At 37.8% G+C, this 8,260-nt stretch overlaps 1 long non-coding RNA gene across 1 annotated transcript in view; it reads right to left on the bottom strand.

Moving 5' to 3' along the window:
- The window catches only part of LOC112675108 (uncharacterized), an 84,160-nt gene that overhangs the window by 63,448 nt on the left and 12,452 nt on the right, over positions 1-8,260 (bottom strand). The window contains exon 3 of the long non-coding RNA XR_007401962.1: positions 6-418. This is a non-coding gene — a long non-coding RNA (uncharacterized LOC112675108). The remainder of the gene's footprint in view (positions 1-5; positions 419-8,260) is intronic.

The following is an 8,260-nucleotide window of genomic DNA, read 5'->3' as shown; positions in this document are numbered from 1 at the left end:
CTTACTTTGTTTTCCAGCAGAGTGAGCAGGTCGGGAATGAGATGAGGGTAATTCCTTCCTCGAGGCCCCTGCTTTCACTTTGAGCGCCGTGTTTACACTTACATCCAGATTTGCTGGGGCACTCCAAAATGCCTGCACTGCTCAGGACGCCCCTTTACAGTTCATCTCAGAAGCCCCATGGACCAGGCGGCGACCTCTGGGCACCACGTGGCGTCACTGCTGTTGCCAGCACACACACATCGGGGACACCCACTTATTACCTCAGGAACCAGGCCACCAGCAGATAACTGCTCAGATAAGTGTCCAGAGTCTCCAGCCTCTAGCATTCTCAGGTTCGACGTTGGAAGATGCATTGAGATGAGCACCACGCAGTCAGCAGTATGGTGTGCCATTAACTTTCTGCTACTTCAATGCCTGCCTAAAGAAGAGCAAAAGGTACAGAGTGACAAGAAATATTTTACTAGTGATTGTGATTGACAGTTACTGTGTACGAGGTCTTATCTTGCTTTCTAAAACTGCATCTAAGAACCCCTACGTCAGGGGCATCTGGGTGGCTCAGTGGTTGAGCATTTGCCTTTGGCAAATCTGGTCGTGATCCCGGGGTCCTGGGATCGAGTCCCAAATCGGGGTCCCTAAAGGGAGCCTGCTTCTCCCTCTGCCGTGTCTCTGCCTCTCTCTGTCCCTCTAATGAATAAATAAATAAAAGCATAAAAAAAAAAAGATTCCCTGAATCAGAATTATTTTCACTTCCTGTGAAAACTAAAAACAAAGAAAAATTATAATTCTGCTTAAAAATGTTAACCTTACTAAATCTCATCTGCTTAATTTCTTAAAACCCAAAAATGTAAAACAAACAAACAGAAAGCATATAAATTCAGTTTGTTTTGAAAAATTACTTCATCCACATACTGTCCAACTCATAAAAACAAACCTTCCAGCAAAACGGGGCACTTTGACCTTGTTTACTGCAGGGTTTTGAAACCACCAATTCGTAACTCCTGACGTCACTGGACACGCATTAGCACCTTTACTGCTGTTGGCTGCACGTGGAGCTACCTGGATGGTCTTCAATCGTCCCCAGTTGAACAAATCCTCTCCCAGAACAGTAAGGGTACTGGCGTTAGCATTAAAGCCCCGAAACTCAGATGATATCTTTTCTATGTGTCACCTCTCTGATCACTTTTATAAGAAAGCAAAAGCCTTGAACATCTGATACTTTTTAAAGTCCCAGAATCCAGACCTAGTACGGATCATTCTTTCTTCTGACCCCTTTGCCTGCCCAAGAGAGGAGCTTCCTCTGTCACCAATCACCGTATTGGCAAGAATTTCTGCCACAGAGCTTTATGAACAGAAGATCCCGACCTACTTTCTCCCAAAGAAGATTCTCACAAACTTTCCTAGAGGATAGTTTATTTTACTAAATTTTAAGAGTTTCAAAGACTACTGCATTTGAAATTTTGACAAAGTCCTATTATTCCATTTTTTAAAATTTGTGGAATATGCTTTTGGTATTGTATTTGAATGTTGTATTTTTAAAGAAATCATTTCCTCCTGTGAGTCTGACACATTCCCCTTCAAGTTCCCCAACTCTTATTCTGGATATATCCAAATCAAATCAAAGAATAGTAGTAATCCCTGGAGCAATTAAATTTTGAGGAACCATTAAATTTTGAGGAACATCTCCCATAATCCACCTCTTTAAATAAAACTCAATTCTGGTGCTATAACGGCAGTGCAATTTTACAGACTAACTAAAAACCCAAGTTAACCTATCTGAAACCAATTGATAATATTCTTCTTTTCCTGAAACAACTTAACAAAACACCAAGTCCTCAAACTGTAGTCACCAAGAAATAAGGAACATGAAAAATAGATATTTGAGCAATTATGGCCCTTGTTTGTCAGACAGACATAGGAGAGAAAAACATCCAGAGTTAATAAAATTAATTAACTCTTGCTAAAGACTTAAAAGCCCCTCCAAATGTCATGCTGTTACTATGACAACTTCAAAACTGCTTTGAGAAAATGTGAAGGATTTTAAGATCCATGATAAAACAAGTGTCATCCAGCCTGCGAGAAATTACTTTCACTTATAGCAGGCAGCAGAAAGGCTAAATGGCCATTTACAATTCTGAAATATCAGATCGTCTGTTACCTTTTGAGAGATGCTGCACTCTTCATTCAGATCATGAAAACAGTAATAAGTAAACCAACAGCTCTCTCAGTAATCGGAACCATTTTGAATTCAGTCCTGGAACTCTACCACTCCCACAGTCTATCTAGTTGTTACATTATTTTTTATAATGAAAGCAAAGTCTGATTCAATCTGAAAGGGAGGGGACAAAAAAAAAATCCCTAACCATCTCGTTTCCAAGTACAAATGGGCAGGCACACACTCACTCTGATTTTTTAGGTATCAATAACGAAACAGAAAAAGAAAACAGTATTCCCGCCCCCCTTAAAATTCCTGCTTTTAGGTATTTTGGACCGATTTATATTTTACGTAATCTTGATGGCTCAATCAGGAAGTGAACATTTTAAGTGCGTGTGTTACAGACGGGAAGGATCATGTGACCCACAGCAAAGAAAATTATGTAGTAGACTAGCACACTAAGAAAAATAAGCTTAAAAAAAAAAAAAAAAAACAAAAAAAAAAAAAAAAAGAAAAATAAGCTTAACAGAGTTTTTAAAAATACTGTCTTTAGGATTCACTGAGTCATGAATATAGTATTGGCTTTTGAGAAATAATAATTTGTTTGGAAGCCTTGGAAATAAGCCCTCAGGACATTTTAAAAAATATTATGAGATCAAAGCAATTCACAGGAAGAAGTGAAGGTTTAATTAATAAGGCGACAGTTTCTGTGAAGATTATATTCTAAAACTCAAGGTTTATTTGAAAGGATATTTTTCGAAGTTATTTGAAGATCAGGCAATAGTAATTGTAATCAAACAAAACATCAGTTGCAGCTACGTATACATACTTATGCTTTATTTAATATATAGAGCTGTGCATTCCTGAAGCACAAACGAGGAAACTGTTCAGATTTATCCAGCCTCCACCCAAGTTCTACAGATTTGAAGTGGCCACTATATTTTATCATAGCAAATACATTCTCAAGAGGCAAACGTCAATGCATTGAAATGTTCATCTGTGGATACAAACTAGTAAAAGATAATCATGAAAATAGTATCTGAATTATTCTTTTGTGTTAAATACATCACGCCACAGACATCAGACCATGTTCATTTGCTCTGGAAATCAAAAAGTGGAAGACGAATGTTAAAAAACATTCATGACAGTAATCAACTGAGAGATGACTTGTTACAAAAACTACTTAAGACATTTTCTCTGTGCTACCTCTCTAAAACGGAGTATGTTAATGTAAAGATACTTGAAATTGGAAAGGTTTGGCCTGTGGTTGTTTCTCAATGTATTTTGTTACTGATGTTAATAATTTATTAATACCTATAATAAACAATGAACATGGTTGAGAGTAGGTATTTGTATCTCATCGACGTTACTTTTATCACTTTAATGTTTTGCCATTTACAAAATGCTTTTTCACATTTTTATTTCAGTTTTTCAGAAAAATTTATACCACAGCTCTGGGCAAGTGGCAGGATAAGCTCTGGGTACTGCTTGATTACTTGCTCATCTTTCTTTAATTCTTTTTTTTTCTTTCTTTCTTTAATTCTTAAACATAAAAGACTGCTGGGCAAAAGAAGAAATTATTAGGAACAACAGAAGTCTTTCTGAAGGGAAGCTTGAGGCAGATTAAAAGGTAAGAAACATCAATTCTCCAAGGTACAGTATTAAATGACATTGTGATCGCCTTACTGAACTTGCTATCATCCTGAATTAAGGAAAGTTGATATAGTTACCAAGAAATATCCCCCAAAAGATTTACAGCACAAACTAGCCCTGCCACTTGCCTAGACCATAATTTATTGAGACTAAACCTCAGAGAATATACAACTCAAATCCGTAAGTCTATAAGTCAGGAAATTAGAGAAGTTAAGAGACTTAATGTTGCACACAGATGATTGACTGGCAGCTGAAACTGGACCCAAGATTTCTTTTTTTTTTTTTTTTTTTTTAAATTCATGATAGTCACACAGAGAGAGACAGAGAGGCAGAGACACAGGCAGAGAGAGAAGCAGGCTCCATGCACCGGGAGCCCGACGTGGGACTCGATCCCGGGTCTCCAGGATCGCGCCCTGGGCCAAAGGCAGGCGCCAAACCGCTGCGCCACCCAGGGATCCCTGGACCCAAGATTTCTGACTTTCTCAGGCTAGGGCTCTTTTTCACTACACGCTGCCTCCCATCTGTAATCTAAAGGTTCAAGTAATCTCCAAAGATCAGAGCCCTGGTGGCTTATCTTCACTGTGAATAACTGAAGTAGGGTCAAGACTTAGAGGGGCTCACTCTGGACCACTTAGTCCCTAACGCACAGGCCTCCTGACCCTTGTTACTGCTGCTATTTGGGTCCTCCATTGGTCTGTGCTGAGCATCATACTTCCTGAGCTGGAAAGAGACAGGGCAGGTTCTGGGATGAGGGGTTAAGTTCTGAGAGATGGTGCTAGTCCCTCTTCCTGGCTCTGCACTTCCACCTATCAGAGCCTCCTCATTTTTCTCCAGTGGGAAAATCAAGACACTAAAATAAGAAAAAACATTTGTTTTGGTTCATATCTCAGCTTCCCTGGGATTTTGGACAAAGATGAATAAGAGAATATTCTAGAAAAACTAAAATTAGTTCCTGCTTTATAACCTTCACCAAAATTAATTCTGTGAAGATTAAAGAGTTAAATGTAAATGGAGGGAAAAAAGAATACAATTAGAAGGAAATATTTCTGAATCAAAGATAGGAAAGGGAGTAATGAAAAAGGTAACAAAAGGTTACATAATGGGAATCAATCTGACTCCGTTAAAATGTTTACACTTATGTAAACAGGTATGTTTTGTATATCCAAAAGCAGCTGAAGTGAAAGGTAAAGAAAAAAATAAAATACTTGCAACACGGTAATAAACTTTTTATTATTTATAAAGGTAAAAGGTAAAAGCCATTAACAGACCATTATGCACTCCAAAATACAAAAGGCCAATTAATGTGAAAAAGTGTTGAATTTCACTAGCAAACACCAAGACTTTTTTTTAGGCATCAAATTCACAAAGATGGAGAACAAAGTGAGTAAGCTAGTGGAGTGAGGTGAGGCCATCAGTTCAGGAAACCAGCAATATCTTTTTATAAGCCTTAAGACTGTTCTGACTCATAGCAGGTCTATAAATATCACCTCAAGAAACAATCACAGATACACAGAAAGATAACTGTACAAGGACACACTTACAATAACCTAAAATTGCTATTAAATATCCAGAAGTGGAAGGAAGCATAAGACTAAGTAAATAAGACTAAATTCATGTGTTTAATGGAGAATACTTAACACAAGATATGATGCTGGGTGAAAATGCTGGATATAAAGATGTGTATGAATATGGTATCAATGTTGGTATGTAAGAAAGGAAGGGGAGAAGGAGGGAGGCAGAGACAAATGAGGAGTACAAAAGCTGATCTCCAAAACATACTGGAAAAAATTTAAAAAGCTCAAGAAGGGGCAGAGAATTTAGATTTTTCATAACTTCTTCATAATATTGAGATATTGAGATATCACATTTTCTAAAGGAAACCTTGTTTTTAAAATTGGGAAAATGTTTCTTAAACTAATGAACGTCCTGTAAGTATTTTTCAGTCACATAGAATAATTAAAATATTTGCAAAGATCTTTTTAACAAGAGAATGCTTATACTTTATCTTTTAAGATTTAATTTATTTGAGAGAGAGCGCCAGCGTGTGTATGCATGAGCAGGGTGAGGGGTGGGGGGTAGGGGGAAGAGAGAGAGACAGAGAGAGACAGAGAGACAGAGAGAATTCTCAAGCCGACTCCACGCTGAGCACAGAGCCTGACACAGAGAGCTCAATCTTACGATCCCAAGATCATGACCTGAGCCGAATCCAAGAGTTGGACACTTCACCAACTGTGCCACCCAGGTGCCCTGAGAATGTTTATACTTTATTAGGTGCAAAAAAGAAATACAAAATAATATGATCTTAAATATGCAAAAACTCACATTAAAAAGACATGCACAATATGCAACAAGATTGTTAAAAATGATTACCTTTCAGTAGTGGTACTGTGTGTGATATTTTTCCATACCTTGCATGTTTTCTACCATTGTCCTTATCATTTTTATGACAATAAATAAACATCAATATCATAACTATAGGACTGATAGATCAAGGAGACACTACTATTAAACAGTTAAATTTCAAAATACAGAAGATCTATAGTCCCCCAAATCTGTCCTATGACTAAGGGAATTTTATCTTTTTCAATTCAAGAACCCAGTGGCCCATCCTTCAGAAAACAGGAACAAATCCTACTTCTTAGTTGTCAAACTGTTTTCTCCATTTAATAGGTCTGTGAGGGTCATACTGAAGTATGACGATCTCAACAGCAAGACATTATTTGGAAAATAGTGAAGAAGTTCAATGGGAGAGAGGTAATTAGTGCAGGAAGTCCATGAAGGTAGGAGTCCAAGAAAACAACAGAAACGTAAAGACCGAAGGTTCAAGAAATCATTAGGTCCAAAATAATTCAAAGGGTCTCGAAGAGATACATGTATATCTACGTTCATACACCATCATTCATAATAGACAAAAAGTGGATGCAACCAAGTGCCTATCCACAAATGAATGGATAAACAACACGTGGTATATAAATATAATAAAATATTATTCAGCTCTAAAAAGTAAGGAAATTCTGACACATGCTACAATAAGCTTGAACCATGAGGATATTATGCGAAGAGATATAAACCAGTCACAAAAGGACAAATATTGTCTGAATCTGCTTATAGGAGGTACATAGAGTAGGGAATCCATAGAGACAGGGGCTGGGGGAAGGGAAGCAAACAGCTGGTGTTTAATATGTGTGGCATTTCAGTCTTGCAAGATCAAAGGACCCCGGGTATGGACAGTGGTGACAACCATTCAATAATGTGAATGTACTCAATGCCACTGACTGGTACACTTCTAAATGGTGAAGACTGGTAAATCTTACACTGCATTTTACAATTAATAATTATCCATGCATATACATTTATACTTGAGAGAAAAAAATCATTAGAATTTTAAGTCCTGAAGAAGGCTTTTTATTTGGCATGAAAGAAAGGTTAAAGGATTCTGATTTGACATGTCAAGGGTGCAGGTATCAAAATAAAAGAGATCTTATTTCTGATATTAGATTCTTGAACTGTAATTACAGAAGTCAGTTCAGCAACACAGAAAATCAAAACTGAGAATTAGAAGGGACATCATGTGTAACTTGAAGAGAACATACCAGACCTCTCTGCGGTTTTTTGAGACCCTCTCATTATAGCCAGTTTGAAAAATTCCCTACAACAAGGAAAGAACCTGCAAGCCCAAGCAACATGGTGACGTCTCTCATCATTTAACAGGAAAGAACACAGCTATGAGGGAAACTCTGAGTAGCCTAGAAACATACTCTATTCTTTATTGCAAACTAATGTTTGAAGAACCGATCTGGGGGTCCCTCCTGGGTGGCTCAGTGGTTGACCATTTGCCTTTGGCTCAGGCCATGATCCTGGGGTCCCAGGATCGAGTCCCACATCAGGCTCCCCGGAGCCTTCTTCTCTCTTTGCATATGTGTCTGCCTCTGTGTGTCTCTCAAAAAAAATAATAAATTAAATCTTGAAAAAAAAAAAAAAAAAAAGAACCAAACTGAAGAATTCTGGAGTTGAACAAAGGCCTTTAGGTAAAGCTATTTCAGAGACACAGACATCCAGAGAGCTTGCCCGGGCTCACTCAGTAATGCTGGATTTAAAGACACAAACTCCTAGAGCATGGGTATGGTTTGTTTTTGTGTTATTTATTATTTTTTTAAAGATTTATTTATTTGAGAGAGAGAGAGAATGAGTGTGAAAGGCAGAAGGAGAGGGAGAGAATCACAAACAGACTCCATGCTGAGCGTGGAGCCCAATAGAGGGCTTGATCTCACAACCCTGTGATCATGACCTGAGCTGGAACCAAGTGTTGGAGGCTTAACCAACTGTACCACCCAGGCACCCCTGTTATGTCTTATTTTTTAACGAATGCCTTATTAAAGATAAGAATATTGGAATGCTCTTTCTATAAATCATTTTTTAAGTCTGTTAAAAAAACTGAGTACACAGTACATATTG

This window comes from Canis lupus, chromosome 14 (genome assembly GCF_003254725.2).
Source record: "Canis lupus dingo isolate Sandy chromosome 14, ASM325472v2, whole genome shotgun sequence".
Lineage (NCBI taxonomy): Eukaryota > Metazoa > Chordata > Mammalia > Carnivora > Canidae > Canis > Canis lupus.
Note: the sequence above shows the minus strand (reverse complement) of the source record. Positions and strands in the feature narration are given on the sequence as shown.